The 18,935-nt window shown below is 38.5% G+C and overlaps 1 pseudogene; it reads left to right on the forward strand.

Annotated features, from left to right (window-relative positions):
- The first annotated feature begins 4,181 nt into the window (after nt 1-4,181).
- LOC119057517 (unconventional prefoldin RPB5 interactor-like) lies at nt 4,182-8,484 on the forward strand (annotated as a pseudogene).
- The last annotated feature ends 10,451 nt before the right edge of the window (nt 8,485-18,935 follow it).

The raw sequence follows: 18,935 nt of genomic DNA on the forward strand, positions 1-18,935 counted from the left end.
AGAAGTGTCTATTCAAATCATTTGCCCATTTTTAATTGTTTTGGAGGGTGTTGAGTTGTACAATTTACTTATAAAGTTTGGATATTAGTCCCTTATCAGATGTGTCATTGGTAAATATGTTCTCCCATTCAGTGGGCTGTCTTTGATTTTATTGATTTTTTCTGTGCAATACTATTTTTAATTTGATGTAGACTCATTTGTTCATTTCTTTTTTTTTCTGTTTCCCTTGCTATGAGAGATCTCCAAGATTTGACTGCCTATGTTTTCTTCTAGGATTTTTATTGTTTTAAGTCTTATGTTTAAGTATTTAATCCATTTTGAGTTTATTCTTTTGTATGGTGTAACAAAGTGATCTAGTTGCATTAATTTGCATGTATCTGTACAATTTTCCTAACATTATTTATTGAGTAGACTGTCTTTAACCCATTGTGTTCTTTCCTCCTTTGTCAAATATTAATTTACCATAGAGGTATGAGTTCATTTCTGGACTCCATTACATTCATTTCATACCTGTTTTTATGCTAGTACCATGCTATTTTGATTACTATGACTTTGTAGTGTGGTGTGATATCAGATATTTTGATACCTCCAATTTTTATCTTTATTTTCAAGATTGCTGAAGCTATTTAGTGTCTTTTGTGATTTCATATAAGTTTTTAGAATGTTTGTTCTAGTTCTGTGAAATATGCCATTGGTATTTTGATAGTAATTGTGTTGAATCTGTAGATTGTTTTGGGTAGTAGGGGCATTTTAATAATATTAACTCTTCTTATTGATTAGCATGGTATATGCTTCTAATAATTTGTATCTTCCTCAAATTCCCTCTTCAATATCTTATAATTTTCCAAGTATAGGTCTTTTACCTTCTTGGTTAAATTTATTCCTAGGGTACCTAATTTTTCATAGTTGGAGTTGTAAATGGGATTGTTTTCTTAGTTTTTCCTTTAGAAATAAAATTATTTTTCATACAATTCTACTGGTCTTTAAAATTAGACTGTTTTGTAACATTTATGTAACTGCATGATAATTCATCATATGAATTTATAATAATTGAATTTGGTGTGTATTTTCCATTGTTAGCAACAATACAGAAATTCTTCTACATAAATCTTTCACATTTTTGTATTTTATATCCTTAAAAGTTTCTTGAAGTAGAATTACTATTACTAGGTCAAAAGTTATCAGCATTTATTTTGTCAACAAGAGTTAAGCCAATAGATACTATGTATTTTGGGGAAATTTAATTACAGAATATGCCCTCAAGACAGTATGATATTCACCTTATCTGCATCACAGTTTACTGCTATGAGATGATACTGTGAGAATTCATATACAAAACAGTTCTTCATGGATTCAATATAATCATCATGTATTCAATATTGTTCACTCTGGATCAAGGCAAGAAAATGAGCTCATCCATTTAGAAATAATTTCTACCTAATAAGTGGGAACAGATATTTCTTTCTCAGGAAGCACAAAGTCAGAGAGTGGGATCTGGATTTCTATTTTGCTATTTATTGGCCCTACATCCAAGGGAGAGCTTTGTGTGGCCCTCTGTATATCAGTTCCCTGTACCTCAAATGTATGAGGTTATGTCAAATTACCAAGGAATCATTGTTCTTTTTTTTTTTTACCTTTGAGAGGCTATTAATCTACCAGAAATTATGATTTTCAAAATCACTGCATTTCACTTCTTATTTCTTAATTATATGCTTATTTCTTAACCAATCTAGGAATTCCACTATTAGACATTTATTCCTCACCCCCAAATGAAAGAATATATCCACAAGAACTTTTGTACAAAAATCCTCAATGTGGTCTTACATGATAGCCTGTGGGTTACCAATAGGATATATTTATGGACTTCTATTCAAAGGAATGAATTACTGATGCACCCAACAGCATGAATAAATATTATGTAGATGCTTAGTGAAAGAATCCAAACACATTGTATGATTTCATTTATATGGAATTGTATAACTGGCAAAATGAATCCACTGGTGCTAGAAGTCAGTCTGGGATTACCTTGATTTGGGGCAGAGATGCTTGACTGAAGACAATTTCTGGTAACTGGGGTGGTGTGAAAGTTCTATATCTCATACTAAGTAGTGATTGTACACAAGTATATACAAGTGATAAAAATAATCAAATCAATACTGAAGAACTCTGTATTTTATTGTATGCAAATTTTATCCTCCCAAAATAATTTTTAAAATCACACTCCTTACCTAATGAGTCCAAAAACAGAATTAAAAAGTGTTTTGGATATTTTGGGGCAGGCTTTCTTCACTTGGAAGCTCACATTTGGAGTTGTGAGTTACATTCTTGCATGGGATCATGGCCATCTGGCTCAAAGTCCTCCCACCAGTTTCTGAGCAGGACCCAGGCCCAGGCCTTCCCGTGTGTTTTGACAAGCTGCTCTCTCCAACCTCAGGACCCTCCCAGGTCACTGTGAATGTGTAGGTGAGAGGTAAACATCACCTCAGGATTGCAAAGCAGACTGGCCAAGATGCTTTATAAACACCAGGTGAGCAATGTGAAGCCTTTTTAGAGAAAATGCCAAATGCACTTGCAGAATGGATGTAGCAGTTTAGTCTCACTGAAGTCAAGGCTTAACTGTTGGCTTGTAAAAGTCCTGAAACTGCCAATGTGATTTATTGCAACTTTGCAAGTGCTAAGTACTGGAATTTAAAGCCAAGAACAATTCTTTCTGAGGATGAGAAACACAAGTTTTAATCTACAATTAAAACTTAGATTCAGCATAAATTGTTTTGAAAAACTAGATTTGATATTTTCAAATGAAAAGTTCTTTTAAGCATTGATTAAAAATCAATTTAGAGTGATACTTCTAACATTTTACTAGTTTTTTTTACAGAAACTTCTGAGTAAAGATAGCAGTAAAAACAGATTTTAAAATCTTTCTTTTTCTGAAACTTAATGTCATCATTTAACCATCACAAAGCACAGCACTTCTCAAATTAAAAAAAAGAGGAACTTTGCTTCAAATATATATTTCCCATAACATTTCCAAAGTACAAGCCAGTAAAAGAGTAAAAGAGTTCAAGAGTCTGTGTGCTCACCAGGTGTATCTACTGTGGTTCACACTGCCTCTGACATTACTCTTGAGAGAAGCATATTGATAGAGAAAAAAATATTGACCAAATACTTTTTTATCTTCACCTGAGGACATTTTTCACTGCTTCTAGAAAGGAAAGAAGAATGAGAGACAGAGAGAGACAGAGAGAGAAATACTGACATGAGAGAGAAACCTCAAGCAGTTGCCTTTCTATATGTTCCCTAACCAGGGATCGATCTCACTACCTGGGTATGTGCCCTGACTGGGAACCTAACCTACAACTTTTTAGTTTACCAGACGAAGCTCCAACCAATTGAGCCACACTGGCCAGGGCAATATTTTTGACAAGAAACAAAAAAAGAAAGAGTATATGGAAACCATCTGTAAAACAGAATTTCCACCCAGCAAGCTTGTTGAAAATTCTCTGAAAAGCACGTTTTTGCTTTTTTTGAGATTGGGTAGGGTAGGAGGAAACTATAAATAATCAGAGATAAGATTCTTCAGTTATAAATAGTACATTAGCAAAACAAAATGCCAAAAGAAACTGTATCAGACAACATCCTTAGAAGAAGCAGGAGAACCCAGGGAGTAAATATATCAGCCTCTCCCCTGAGCATTGATAGTTCAGATATTTGCACAAAGAGGCTGGCATAGTAAGTAAAAATTGTGGGCCTAATTGTGGTTTTGATATACATTTTCCTAATGACTAGTGATATTGAACATTTTTTCATGTCCTTATTGACCATTTATGTATCTTTTTTTTAGAAATGTCTATTCAAGTCTTTTGCCCATTTTATAACCAAATTATCTGTCTTTTGTTGTTGAATTGTAGGAGTTCTTTATATATTTGAGGTATAAATTCCTAATTAGATATATGATTTGTAAATATTTTTCTTATCCAGTGGGTTGTTTTTCACCCCATTAAATTTCACCTTTTGATGCACAGAAGTTTTAAATTTTGCTGTGGTCCAATTTATCTATTTTTGTCATTCATGCTTTTGTTGTCATGTCCAAGAACTTATTACCAAATCCAATGTGAAAATATTTTCTGCTAAGTTTTAGCTTTTATGTTTATGTCTTTGGACCATTTTGATGAATTTTTAATATGGTGCAAGGTAAGATCCCAACTTCATTCTTTTGCATATGGATATCTAGTTTTCCCAAAACCATTTGTTAAAAAGTGGAGAGAGTTCCTTAGAAAGATTTTTTTTTACTCCAAACAACTGTAACCCCCTGTCTGAGGTCTTCTCTGCCTCAGGAGCATGCTTGACTCATGTTTAGAAGAAGGCAGAGGTGCATTAGAGTAAGTGTTACAGATTTATTATTCAGCCAATGATGGGTGAGAGTTGGTGAGAAACTCTCCAGCCTCCTACCCTCAGAAAGGGACAACTCTAAGGCATGTTCTCCACCACCTCCCAGAGTTCCCTAACAGAATGTAGCTTCAGTTGACAGAGCAGTAACTTTCTCAATAATTCTCATTTTATTGGTTTGTTTTCCTTTCCTGTTCCATTTCCTTACACCTGTCAAGGTCTTCCCAATAAACCATTTGCACCCTGATCCTGGTCATCTTAGGATCTGCTTCTGAGGGAGCCCAACCAAATGACTCCCACTGAAATAAGATCCCTGGTAGAGGGTCTTGGATTGCACACAGACTGGCACTTAGGAACCACTGTGTAGTAGATGGAACATGGCACAGGATCTGGACATACCTGTGTTCAAATTCTACCGGAGGAATATGCTAGAGTCTTGGTCTGAAGCAAATCACATAATTTCTTAGAAGCACAATAAAATGGGGACAATAAACTCCTCTGAAAGTTGTCTTTTGCATTTGAGAAAATATACAGAGTGTTCTGGCACATAGTATTTCCCCACAAATGATAGTCATTGAATTATTATGAAATGCAATAACAAAACACATTATTATTTAATGAAATGTGAGACTAACAGGTGACCACAGAGGCCACCAGCAGCTCTAAAATTCTGAAACAAGAAGATGACCAGCTTTGCACACTAGAGTCAATTTTCTGTAAAAATGAATCTTATTGTAAATATGAAATTTGGCATATTATTCCAGATAACCAGTTCATTGAAGCCAGTATTTGGTCCTCAAAAGGGAATTAGAAAATTTCCAATAAAAAATTATGGCCATCTCTCTTTTTAAAATATATTTTATTGATTATTATTGAGTATATTTTGTTGACTATTACAGTTTGTCCTATTTTTTTCCTTTTTATCACTCTCCTCCCTGCACTGCCTCCCCACCCCCACCAGCTCCAGCATTATCCCCTCTCCTTACCTTATGTTCATGTCTTGTACATATAACTTCTTTGGCTTCTCCATTTCCTATACTATTCTTAACCTTCCCCTGTCTATTTTTGTACCTACCTATTATGCTTCTTATTCCCTGTATTTTTCCTCCATTCTCCCCCTCCCCCCACTGATAACCCTGTATGTGATCTCCATTTCTGTGATTCTGTTCTAGTCCTAGTTGTTTGCTTAGTTTTGATTCTTGGTTTTTAGGTTCAGTTGTTGATAGTTGTGAGTTTGTTGTCAGTTTATTTGTAATTTTTATCTTCTTTTTTCTTAGATAAGTTCCTTTAACATTTCTTATTATAATGGCTTGGTAATGAAGAACTCCTTTAACTTAACCTTACTTGGGAAGCACTTTATCTGCCCTTCCATTCTAAATGATAGCTTTGCTGGATAGAGTAATCTTGAATGTAGGTCTTTGCCTTTCATGACTTCAAATAATTCTTTATAGTCCCTTCTTGCCTGCAAGGTTTCCTTTGAGAAATCAGCTGCTAGCCTTATGGGTACTCCTTTGTAGGTGACTCTCTCTTCTTGCTGCCTTTAAGATTATCTTCTTATCTTTAATCTTCAGTAACTTAATTATGACGTGTCTTGGTGTGTTCCTCCTTGGGTCCAAATTCTTTGGGACTCTCTGATTTTCCCAGACTTCCTGGAAGTCTATTTTCTTTGCCAGATTGAGGGACTTTTTCTTCACTATTTATTCAAATAAGTTTTCAATGTCTTGCTCTTCCTCTTCTCCTTCTGACACAATTCAGATATTGGAGTGCTTAAAGTTGTCCCAGAGGATTCTAAGCCTTTCCTTATCTTTTTGCATTGTTGTTTCTCCATTCTGTTGTTTGTATGCTTATTTCTTCCTTTTGCTCTAAATCATTGATTTGTTTTTCTTCCCTTCACTGTTGGTTCCCTGTATATTTTCCTTTATTTCATTTTGTGTAGCCTTCATTCCTTTCTTCATTTTATGACCAAGTTGAATCAATTCTCTGAGCTTAATCAATTCTCTGATTACCAGTGTTTTGAACCCTACGTCAGATAGGTTGTCTATGTCCTCATCACTTAGTTATTTGGGGGGGGTGTTGATCTGTTCTTTTGTTTGGACCATATTTCTTTGTCTTAGACCATTTATCCAGTCTGGGTGGATGTTTCTTTAATCTCTTGGTTGTTGGGCTTCCATGCAAATAATTTTCTGGCAGTTCTCATTGTTCTTTGTTTTTAAATTTGTTGTTACCCTTCTTTTGATTGTTCAAGGAAGCAAAGCATTTCTACCTACACCTGCATTTTTGCTGGAGGCTGCTATAAACTTTACTATCTCTTCAACATATCTTTATTTTCTCCCACTCCCCAACATCCCTTTTTCTCCTATGCAACATTTCCCCCATTTCATAAATGAGGGAGTTATGTCATTTTGTTTTAATTATTTCCACACACTTTATTTAAAACAGCCACTTCCCAAGGAGCAGTGCCTTAAGCTCTTTCTCTTCTGAAGGTTATTTTTACTTTTATTCATCTAGATACTCTCTTTGTAAATGCTGGTTTCTTCTCCACAGCACAAAGGCTGTGGAGGAAATGAACTCTTTGTCAATTTCTTTAACTATCTCTTCCCATAGCACGGCTCTGTGAGCATCAGGGAAAGTAGTCACTAGCTGCCAAGATAAAATTCAACACTGTATAAGTTAGATAATGACTATAATGCCTTTTAATAAACACTCAGTACCCCGCATGATATGTCTTACAATATTATGGTTCCATTTAACACATTTGCCACCATGCCACAAAAACTTGTCCATACTAATAAAACCAATATTTTACTTGGGGATAACTGATTTTCCAAATGGTCAGCAAAGCAGCATATGGGCTTAGCTGAGTATTGAAAGGGACATGTAAGAAAAACAATAAATAATTTTTTAAAATCAATGAAATATTTTGAATCCAGAGTTGAATTTACAGAAGATTTGCAGAAAATGAATAATATTACAAGTGATATTGTTGACATAAGAGAAGAAAAATAAATGACTTCAAATTTAAAGCAAAACACTGTGCATAAACCTCATTCCAAACCCAAAATGTCAGATATTTTGAAGCAGGTTTTGCAGATGATGTAAAATTCAAGAATTTTCTTGTTAATAATAAACTGTGGAATTGATTTGAAGAACTAGAATGACAAGAATTGTTGCTGGGTGAACTTGATAGCAAACCAAATGCTGTGATTGCAAATGGAGAAGATATAATGTCTTTTAAAGAGGAGAAGGATGATCAGACTAGAAATGTGAATGTGATGCACCCAGTAACAGAGTTTGTGACTCCAAGCTATTATTATAAGTACCTCACAAATTCAGAACTGCTTAATGATCAAATGAATAATCAATTGCACAACTCAGTGAATGGTTCATATTCTTGTCACAGTGATAAAGATGGTGATGGCGATGGTGGTGAAAATGAAAATGTCCATGATTTTTAGGGGTTGGAGGCAGTTCTATACCTAGAGTATATTTTGCTCACACTGTTGAACCTAAGAGGGTCTGAATAAATATTGGAAAAATATGACTTTAAAATTCAGTGAAAAGAAGAAAGAAGCCAAACAGAAGTGAAAGACCAGCTGTGGTGATGCCCATCCTGCCCAAAAGCTGCCCAGGATCAGGACTCCTGAGGATAACCACAGAGTCTTCATTGATGTGGTGGACAGACAGTATGTCTCTCAGGAATCAACACTAGAGATGCACCACTGGGAGAACAGCATTTGCAGTGAAAGCAGTGCTTCAGGCTTCAATGACTGCAGTGGGCTGCAGTGGCTACCTGGGCTTCTGAGAAGTGTTAGCTATGAAGAGGCCACTTGTGGTGACACCAGTAATAGCTTTTTGGAAAAGGAACAAGAAAATCATAGAAAGAAACTTTCACCCATATCCAGAACACCTGAGGCTTTTTCTGGAACTGTAATAATAGGAAAAGTACTTTTATTGCCCTCCTGAACCCCACACCAAGCTGTGGTTCTTTCTATACTGCTCACTATTCCAGAATGAAAAGGAGTTCTATCAGAAGTGTCAGAAGAAATTTCAAAGAGAGTCGCAAAGTTCAAACTTGTCAGATTGCAGCAGAGATATTAGGCCCGGGCTAGGAAATGGGAGTATATATCATAAAAATTAGTTTTGAATTTGTTGGGAATATATATCACAATTATGTTACACATAGTTTGAAATAAGTTGTCCTGAGTAAATTTGGCAGCAAGTTCTCTTATTCATATCAGTGGTATTCAAAAATCAGCTTAAACATTTGAATACTTTAATATTTAACTTTTTTGGTTAATTCTCTGAATACTGTCAACACTCTTGTCTAAATTTGCCTTATGATGCAGTAGAAGATTTTCAAATTATTTTTCAAATACTGCTCATGTTCATTCTTTTTGTGTTTCAAACTAAATACAGGCAGTTTTGTACTAGCTGTGATGTAGTGCATAGTACATGGACCATTTTAAAGAAACTTAAAAAATTTCAAATAGATGCAACACTTATATTTGCTTTATACCATTTTAGAGACATTTTTGAAAGAAAAAAAAACTTCTTCACTGCTGGTGGGAATGCAGACTGCCCATCAGTAAATAAATGGATCAAAAAACTGTTACATTTACACAATGGAATACTATACAGCAGAAAGAAAGGAGCTCCTACCCTTTGCAACAGCATGGATGGAAATGGAGAGCATTATGTTAAGTGAAATAAGCCATGTAGTGAAGGACAAATACCATATAATCTCACCTATAAGTGGAACCTAATCAATGAAACAAAACAAGAAAGCAAAATATATCCAGAGACATTGAAATTATGAACAAATTGACAGTAACAAGAGGATAGATGGGAGGGGATAATGGAGAGTTCAGAAATAATTATAAAAGATACATGGACAAAATGAAGGTGGGGGTGGAATAAGGGGAGAGATGTGAGGATGGCTCAGGTGTAGGGGTAAAATGAGCGGAAAAGGCAGAAAACATTACTTGAACAACAATAAAAAAATAAATAGTAGTTGAGAGCAATCTGAATAATTAAAAAATAAAAATATATTAAAAATTATTGTAGGTTTTGCAGCTAGGTGGCTATTTAAAAACCCTCTACCTTTTGACTGTCATTTTATAATCTCTGTGGCAGAAAGCCATAAGTAGTCAATAGAAAAGTTTCTTTGATTAGAAAAATAGTATTTTGTAAAACATTTTTTCAAGTAAAATTTTTATGAAACTTGGTAAAAAAACAATCTCCTCCCAGGTACTTCCTCCATCAGAGCCTCTCACACTCCCACCTAATGTTCTAGACAAACATGTTTCTCTGTCTAGGTCTATGCACACTCCAAAACAACAACAAAAAAGATGCTTGGCCTAGCTACCTGTGAATTTTGACTGATAGAACAAGTATCTAGCTGTAGATCATTTAATAATTACTCCCAATTAAATATAGGAAAACACAAAATGGCTCTTCCTCTTCCTTTGCCTGTCTATATAAATAATCATTTGTGCCAAACAAAGCTTAACTAGACTTAAAACATTTCTATATAGCAGAGGAGAGTAGCTTCTGTCCTCAGTCTCGATTCTCTCTTTTTTGTTTGTTGTTGTTGTTATGTGTGTATTAATTGGTTTGCGACAACAATAAGAACATAAATACTATCATCTACTCTTTATTAAATCAATCATGTTATTAATCTTTTTTCATGTTATTATTCTTATATTAAAACATACAGAATGACAGTTCTGGCCAAAATGGAGGAGCAGGTAGAAACCCTTCGCTTCTTTGCACAACCAAGAGGAAGATAAAAACCATTCTAAAATCAATAAACAACCAGAAGAGCCAGAAAAATCAAATTGCATGGAACTCTGACAACCAAGAAACTAAAGAAAGAGTCAACCAGACCAACTAATACAGTAAGGCAGGAGGACAGAGAGAACCTGTAGTGAGGCAGTGAACCACATGGGCAGGGCTGGCTGAAGAGGAAACTAAGACTCAGAGCTGACTGTGGAATTCTATATCCCCCAAGAGGAATATACAATTATGTTTATTTCAAAGTTGAGGACAGAAAATCATGGGCAGACTAAATGGCTTCTCCAAGAGTTACCAAGCTAAAGGGTTCATCTCTTGGGGTGCTCTATGCAAGGTAATTTTATTTACTTGCAGCATGTAAAGGAGATATTGGATTCATATCCAAAGCCTTGTTGGCCTGAAAGGAGGCTTAGCCATTGCTTATATACACCATTTGGTTAGTGACATATTAATTTCTTTTTTGCATTACAGCAATTGTCCCTGTTGAGTTTCTGTCAAGCTCATCCTGTTTACAGCTGTATCTGCCAAATCCTATACTATGTTTTAACATTTAGCAAGAATAGCATTTAGTAAGAACTTCCCAGACTGTGACACCTTTGTCCTATCTAACAAGTACACTTGACTACAATGGTGAGGGGCAGATCTTCACCTTTATCTCTATCTCACTGTCTCAATGCTGGAAAATTCTTGAAGAGACCATATGGCACCAGCCCTGGCTCATGGAGTCCCCAGAGTTCCCACAAATGGTCTCAGCATCTCTTCCTAACCATCCCCATGGTAGGAGAAAGGGAGGAAGAAAATGTGCTTTTTTTAGAGTTGCATGCCAAGTTTTATTCTAGGTTTAACTTTTGGGTTTTTTCTAAGTTTTAAAATGTGTTTTTCAATTAGAGTTGACATATAATATTATATTAGTTTCGGGTGCAACATAGTGATTAGAACATCTTGGTCTAACTTTCACAAGGTACGTGATCCTAAGCACCTCCCTTCAGCCTAACACACTCAAGGTTTTAATGTCTTAAAGTATCCTGGGTCTCCTTGGTCCTGTAGGAAGTGAGAAGCCTCTGCAAAGACTAAAAGGAAAACAAGCCCTGGACATGCACCCATGAGACTCCTGCTCCTCCTGCCAGCAGTCTGTCCCTGAAATACAGGTAACATGAGGCTGGGGAGGAAGCTGTAATCACACACTGGATCCCAGTCATGACACTGGAAAAAGACACAACATTATTCAGCCATGACCTTATTTTAAAGTTGAGGCAAGAATGACTAGGAAGGATGCATACAAGTGACATCAGAGGAGGACACAGGCCTCTTACCATCCAGGTCTGCAAATAGGGTAGGGTAACCATGACCCTGAGGTTACAGCAATATTCCTAGACTTGGCAGGAAAGTGAGCCCCTTTGGGGGCCACCTTATTTGGGAACTTATGCTCTTCAGGGTATAAGTATAGAAATGATGGGGGCAGACCACTACCAATGAGATAAAGGTGGGACCAGTGTCTTCAAGTAACCCCCAAGGAGCACAGAGCCTCCTCTCTCTGTTGAGTTGTTATTTAATGGAGCTGAAGTCTGGGTTTAGGCTCTGGGGAGTCATAAACTGTTGGGCAGTTGTCAAAAGAGTGTCCTAAGCACAGCACTCTATGCACCCTGGCTGCATCCCAGAATGTACAAAGGGGCTGTTAAAGCCTGCCCTGCCCTTCCTTGTTTGAAACTATTATCTTGCTTTGTTGTTCTGTTTCCCCTCAACAGAGCCCTTAAAATAGTAGCATAGCTGTTATGAGAGGCCAGTTATGTTGGCTGGCCAGGAATTTCCTGGAACCACCCAGCACAGGGCACTCTTTGCTCAGTCCTCTCCAGCTATCTACCCAGTGCTGCCTGGCTTGTGGCCCTTCCTGCTTCCCACTCTTCCTCCCTCCTTTTGCATTGGGTGAAGGTTGGTGGTGAGTATATCCAGGAAAGTCAGCACCACTCCCTTCCCTGTCCTCCAGGGCGTAGCAGAATGAAAGATCCTTCAGGGTAGCCCTTGCAAAAGGGCTAGGAGTGCAAGCATGTGATAGAGCAGGGTCTAGGCATCTGTGGGAGGATGGTATCTGAGGTCATAGGTTCAGCAACACTTTCCATTTGTGGAATTTTTTTCTTACATTGCACTTTCAAACATAGAAAACATGAATCAGAAATGTTCTCAAACTTAATGCTTTTATAGTGAAATCACTCTTTAAAATAAAGACACGGAGATAACTCCAGGCACTTCCCAAAGAATCCAGCTGATCCAAATGGTCTTTCACTGGGGCTTTATCTTGCTAGTCTAAGAAGCTTGTTTTTTCAGAATTTCATCTTGTTATCACTTGCAGATGTTGGCCCAACTAAAACAAAACATCCACCACACAAAAATCAGACATATGGACAAGTAAACACAAAGTATACAGAAGTGCCAGTTTGTGTGTCAATGAGTTATCCATCTACAGGAAGAAATGTAGTACCTCTAAGGATATGAGAGCATGCAATCTATCTACTTCCTGCCTTTGACAAGCTCATGAAAAGCCAATAATTACCTATGAGTGATCTCATAGACCTTGATGTTCATTGACATTAGACTAAGGTAAAATGAATCCAGGCCCAACCTGAAAACATTCTGCTGCCAGCCCCAGGGTGTTGAACTCTTAACCTATGGCACCCTTTACCCTTAATATTCTCTTAACAGACATTCTCTGGGAATGCGCAGGCTGGGCTAAACCCACAAGACAGCAGTATAAAAGACAAACCTGCTGAGGCCCTTCTGATCAGCAAAGCCTCCTTCACAAGGCCAGCCTCTTTAACCAGCCCACAATTCTTTTGCATAGAGACATGGAGCCCATCTGGGCTTTCGAGTTATCTTTATATACAAGCTTCCTGCTCAGTGCTGCTTCCATCGTTTACAATGAAAAATTTAGGAATTTTATTTAAGAATTTGATTTCTTAATAAAGAAAATTGAGGGTACCTCAATTTGCCTACAGTAAATATTCATTTCCCTTGGTTAACATAGTTTGACAACACAAAGACTTACGCATGAAGGACAGCACTGTCACTGACAGACCTTCTCCTCTTTAATTCCTGGGCTTTCTTAAAATGAAAGCAGCACACCTGGATGGCATCTCTCTTTCTCTCGCTCTCTCCCCACAATGTTATTCAGATACAATTCCCATACCATATAATTCACCTATTTAATGTGTACAATTCAGTGAGTTTTCTGTGTTCTCAGATAGGTCTCTGGTTCATCTTTAATAGACTTTGTGCTACCTTGACTTCTTACCTCTCCTTCCCCACCCCAAGTTGATTTGGGGCCTGCCACAGTGTCTTTCCTGCCTTCTGGCTATGGTGGGAAGCAGTAATAACTAGGAATCAGGTGATCTAAACCTGCTATCCACTGCCCAGGTGACATTTATTTGACTCAGTTTCTACAGTCAAAGATGGCTAAAATGAGATCAAATAGGTTGATGAATGTAGAGATTCTTTAAGAAATGGTAAATTCAGAAATATAAGGTTAAATTATTATTATCAAACAGGGTCACAGGCCAACTGTGAAAAGAAACAGTGCTCTAGGGCAGTGCTGTTCAGTCCTGGAACCACAAGGGGGACTACCAAACACTTAACTTGTGGTCTGAGTTAACATGAGCTGTATGTCATGGACAAAACCATAGGTGGGTAGGATCAAGGATGGGGAGTGGGAATGGCTGGAGTGAGGGGAGAGGTGGGGAGAAAAATGAAAACAACTGTACTTGAACAACAGAAACAACAAAAAAGATATACTGTGTATATAAAACATGCACCAGATACTGGGAAGATGGGAACAGAGTAGGAAGAAGTGGATTCCATTTCCCCGTACACATGGGAGAAAATCCTGGCTGATCTACGGAGGAACAGTGCAAACAGCAAATAGTTCCCCAGCATATATGAAAATAAAAGACCAGAAATTGTAACGGACACTGAAAAGCCAGATGGTAAGAAGATAGCTACAGGACAGTAGAGTCTCAGGGACCTGAGCAAAGACTGGAGCACCAGTGGCCTTGGCTGGTGCCCAGGGTCAGACTCTTTGGGAGCCCCAGGCCTGCAGAAGGGTCCATGGGAGAGAGCTTGGTTATCAGCTCCCTTCCTCCCTGGCCAAGCAAGGTTGGGCACCCAGAGAGACTTGTTGGTTTGAGTTTGCAGAGAGAGTACTAAGGACAAAGGGCTGTGATTCTCTCCAACTTGGGAGAAATCAGAGGTGCAGTGTGGGGCTACGACTCTGATAGTCACCAGTCTGGCTGGGGGATTAGGCTGTGCTGAGAGGCAGGTTTTCATAAGGAGAAATTTTTTGGAAAGTAAACTGAAGGATTCTCCTGTGACAGCCTCTTGGCTTGCTCCCCACCCAGAATGGCAGTGATCCAGAGATTGGGTGAAAGCCTTTGCATTCCCCCACAGAACTGGGAAGGGTCCATGCCAGATCCTGCAGGGTCCAGGCAGCCTGGTTGGCTGGAATGGGTGCACCCTGGCACCCCAGCCCACAGCGAGGACCCCAGGGGAAAGTGCTCTGAAGAAGACCTAGATCCCCTTTGTGGGGCACTGGAGAGAGGCGCCAGATCAGCTCTTGGGAGAGCACTCACAGAAAGACCACACACAGAGTCGCTGGGTTATGACGCTGTATGTGGAGGTGGGGTCAGAGCAGGGAAATGGTGGCGCCCTCCACTGCCGCTTGCCCCGGGGACCCGCTGGGTCCCGGTCCAATCGCCCACTCCCTCGCTTGTCCATCGGCGCACAAATGCGCTACCACAGTCAACCCGCAGCCCCGCTCCCCCACTGTTTCCCCGTGGTCGCTGGCTTGGTCGCTGGCTTGGTCGCTCGCTCAGTCACTCACTAGGTCCAACCCTGCGCCTGGATTCCACGCGCCCGAGTCCATCTGACCAAGTCCTCCTGTGCAACCCCGCTCCACCAGCTGCTGGTTTCACCCCTTACAGGTCAGGCTGAAGAATTTGTTGTTAACAGACTTCCAAAAAGTTCAATTTTCTGTGTTCTGGCTGTGTTTTCTATCGCTAATATTTAGTTGTCTCTAAACTTGGTTGTGTGAGAAGGCACAGATATCCACCTATGCCTCCATGAGTGGCCCGGCCCTGGTGAAACACCTAAGGCTCTGCTCCTACCCAGTGGTGCAAAATAGCAGAGGGTGCCGTCATTTCCCTGCTCTGACCACGCCCCCACATACAGCATCACAACCCAGAGACCTGGGAGTCCAAGGCTCCATTCCTCACACTTAAAGGGCAAAAACAGACCAAAAATGGCTCAAGAAGATCTCAAAGCCCCAGAACCTATAAATCTAAGCGATGAAGAAATAGCAAAACTCTCAGATGCACAGTTTAAAACACTGGTCATCAGGATCCTCACAGAACTGGTTGATTACAGCCACAAATTAGACAAATATATGAAGGCAAAACTAATTGAAATGAATGGAATTGCACAGGAAATCAATAGCAATGAACAGGAAACTGGGACTCAAATCAATGGAGTGGACCAGAAGAAAGCAAATAATGGCCAAACAGAAAAGAGTCAGGAAGCAAGAATTCAAAGAAATGAGGAGAGTCTTAGGAACCTCCAGGACATCTTTAAATGCTCCAACATCTGAATTATAGGGGTACCAGAAGGGGGAAAGGCACAGCCACCAGTGGAAAACTTATTTGAACAAATAATAAAGGAAATTTCCCCAAGCTGGCAAAGGAAATAGACTTCCAGGAAATCCAGGAAGCTCAGAGAGTCCCAAAGAAGTTGGACCCAAGAAGGAACACACCAAGGCACATCATAATTATATTAGCCAAAATTAAAATGAAGGAGAGCATCCTAGAAGCAGCAAGAGCTAAGAGGACAGTCACCTACAAAGGAGTCCCCATCAGACTGTCAGCTGATTTCTCAAAAGAGACCTTACAGGCAAGAAGGGGCTGGAAAGAGGTATTCCAAGTCATGAAATCCAAAGACCTACAACCAAGATTGCTCGATCCAGCAAAACTTTCATTTAGAATGGAAGGACAGATAAAGTGCTTCTCAGATAAGATCAAATTCAAGGAGTTCATCATCACCAAGCCCTTATTATATGAAATGTTAAAGGGACTTATCTAAGAAAAAGAAGTTAAAGAAATATGAACAGTGAAAGAACAACAAACTCAGTTATTAACAACCACACCTAAAACAAAAGCAAACTAAAAGGACAGCTAGATCAGGAGTGGAAACATAGAAATGAAGATCTCAAGGAGGGTTAGCAACAGGGGAGTGGGAGGAGGAGAAGGGGGGAGAAGGTTCAGAAAATAAGTAGCATAGACAGTAGATGGAAAATAGATGGTGGGGGCAAGAATAGCATGGGAAATATAGAATCTAAAGAACTTGAGACACATGGTCATAAACTAAAGGGGGGTAATGGTGGGGATGGGGGTAGGGTGGAGGGGAATGAAGGGGGGGAATAGAACAACTGTAACAGCATAATCAATAAAAATAAATAAATAAATAAAAAGAAAGACCACACAAATGGACCGTCAGCCTGCTGCAGCAAGCGAGACCAGAAAAACTGGTTTGGCCAGTTTTTTTAAAGTAATCTTTTATCTGTTTAATTTTATTATTATTTTATCTTTCAATACTTTTTTCCTTTCTTTTCTTTTTTCCTGATTTATTCTTTCTTCCTTTCTTTCCAAACTTATTGATTCTTCCTCCCTTCTCCTGCATTTTCTTTCTTTTTTTCATTTACACACAAGTGACACAAAAAACCTCGAACTTGGAAAAGACCAGAGTTGGACCCAAAGAAGGGGCATTGCAATAGCAGAGACAGAGGGACAAATTTCACTTTGCTATAGCAGAGAAGCAACAAGTTGCTGCATAGTTGTATTATTATTTTTTTCATTATTCTCACTTCTTTCATACTTTAATAGTATCTTTCTATTCCTCCTCTTTCTGTATGGGCTTCTTGGCCTTGGCTGGTTATATTGTATCATTTAACAGGTTTCCCCTATTCTATCCTCCACAGTGTATTGCTGATTTTCTAAACTTATGCCACTTGATTCCATTTAGCACACTACCCAAAGTTCTATACCCCCTATTCATGTTATCCAGATCACATAGATCCTGTCATATGATTGTTGCTCTAACATTATTGTAAGTAAAAGCTGTTCTATACAACAGTAAATACTTCACAACACATCTCCTGGATCTTAGACCACTTCACAGTTTCCTGAATTCTATTACTGTAGTGATTAACTCTATTTGCTTATACACCACACTTATTTATTATCTTTTACTCTTATCTTACCTCAGAATATAACCTCCCACAGTCTCACTTCTGTCTAGATCCAACTTGCGAGCCTTCCCTTCGCAAACAAGAGACTTATCTTGTGCCCATCCTCTTATAAAAATGGCAAGTTGGGTTGAAGATTATGGTTAATACTGTAAATAGCCAAAAGATTTTCCATTTCTTCTCTACTGGCTGTGACTGTAAATATCATAAAATACCCTCCTGCTGTCATAAATCGTTTTGACTCCCTCTCCAACTGATCACACACACACACACAAAGAATAAGTGGAAGCGGAGAACACCAGGATATCCACTGGAAGAAGAAATCCAACAAAAAAGGAACCACCAACAGATAAAAACAGAAGGTGAAGGAGGGAGTAGAAACCACACAAACCTCATTCCTAGACCTACCTGGAAATACAAATAAATAGTGGAGAAACCTACCCAGTACAAACAACTGAACAAGAGCAAAAGAGAATCCTCAAAACCTTGCACAAATGGAAGAACTAGCTTCAACACAAACTGCCCTCACCATTACAACAGATTAAAACGAATGGTAGACAGAGGGACTATCTGTTTACCAGCTGGTGGGAAGGACCCACAAAAGAAAGACCCCCAAACAACCAAAGGCCAAACATAAATACAGAACCAACTTGAACATCAGCCCAAGGCAAGTGAGCTTGGGAGAGCAAAAAGACTACACCATCAAAGCTCACAGGTATTATACCAAAGAAGTTCACACCATAAATACAAGAAGCCAGAACAAACCAATTTAAGGAGCTGAAGCTAATGAGAAGAGACTCAAAAACAATGGGGAAAAAAAAGGAACAATCCCCAAATGAAAGGAAAGGAGGAAGCCTCAGAAAGAATGTTGGATGAAACAGAGGCAAGTCAATTATTAGATATTGAATTCAAAGCACTGGTTATCAGGAAGTTCAAAGAGCTCACAATACGCTACCAGAAACTATAGGGGAGCTACAATGAACTCATTACAAACTATATCAACATGAAAAAGAAAATAGAAACTATCAGCAAAGGCCAGAGGAAATAAAGAATACCATTTCTGAACTGAAAAACACAGTGGAAGGAATCAAAAGCAGGATCCATGAAGCAGAAGATGGGGTTAGCGAGTTGGAGGGCAAAGTACAAAAAACACCCAGAAAGGGTAAGAAAGGAAAAAACACTCAGGAAGAATGAAAAGGGATTAAGAGAAATGCATGACAATATGAAATGTACTAATATTCAAATAATAAGAATACCAGAAGGAGAAGAAGAACACAGGATAGAAAACCTATTTGAAAAAGTAATGATGGAAAACATTCCCAATTTGATGAGAGAAAAAGTCACACAAATCCAGTAATCATAGAGAGTTCCAATCAAGAGGAACCCAAAGAGGCCCACTTCAAGACATATCATCATTAAAATGGCAAAATTTCAAGATAAAGATAGAATCTTAAAGGCAGCAAGGGAGAAAAAGGAA

The sequence above is a fragment of the Artibeus jamaicensis genome, unplaced genomic scaffold (assembly GCF_021234435.1).
Source record: "Artibeus jamaicensis isolate MK-2021 breed Jamaican fruit bat unplaced genomic scaffold, CSHL_Jam_final contig_320, whole genome shotgun sequence".
Taxonomy (NCBI): domain Eukaryota; kingdom Metazoa; phylum Chordata; class Mammalia; order Chiroptera; family Phyllostomidae; genus Artibeus; species Artibeus jamaicensis.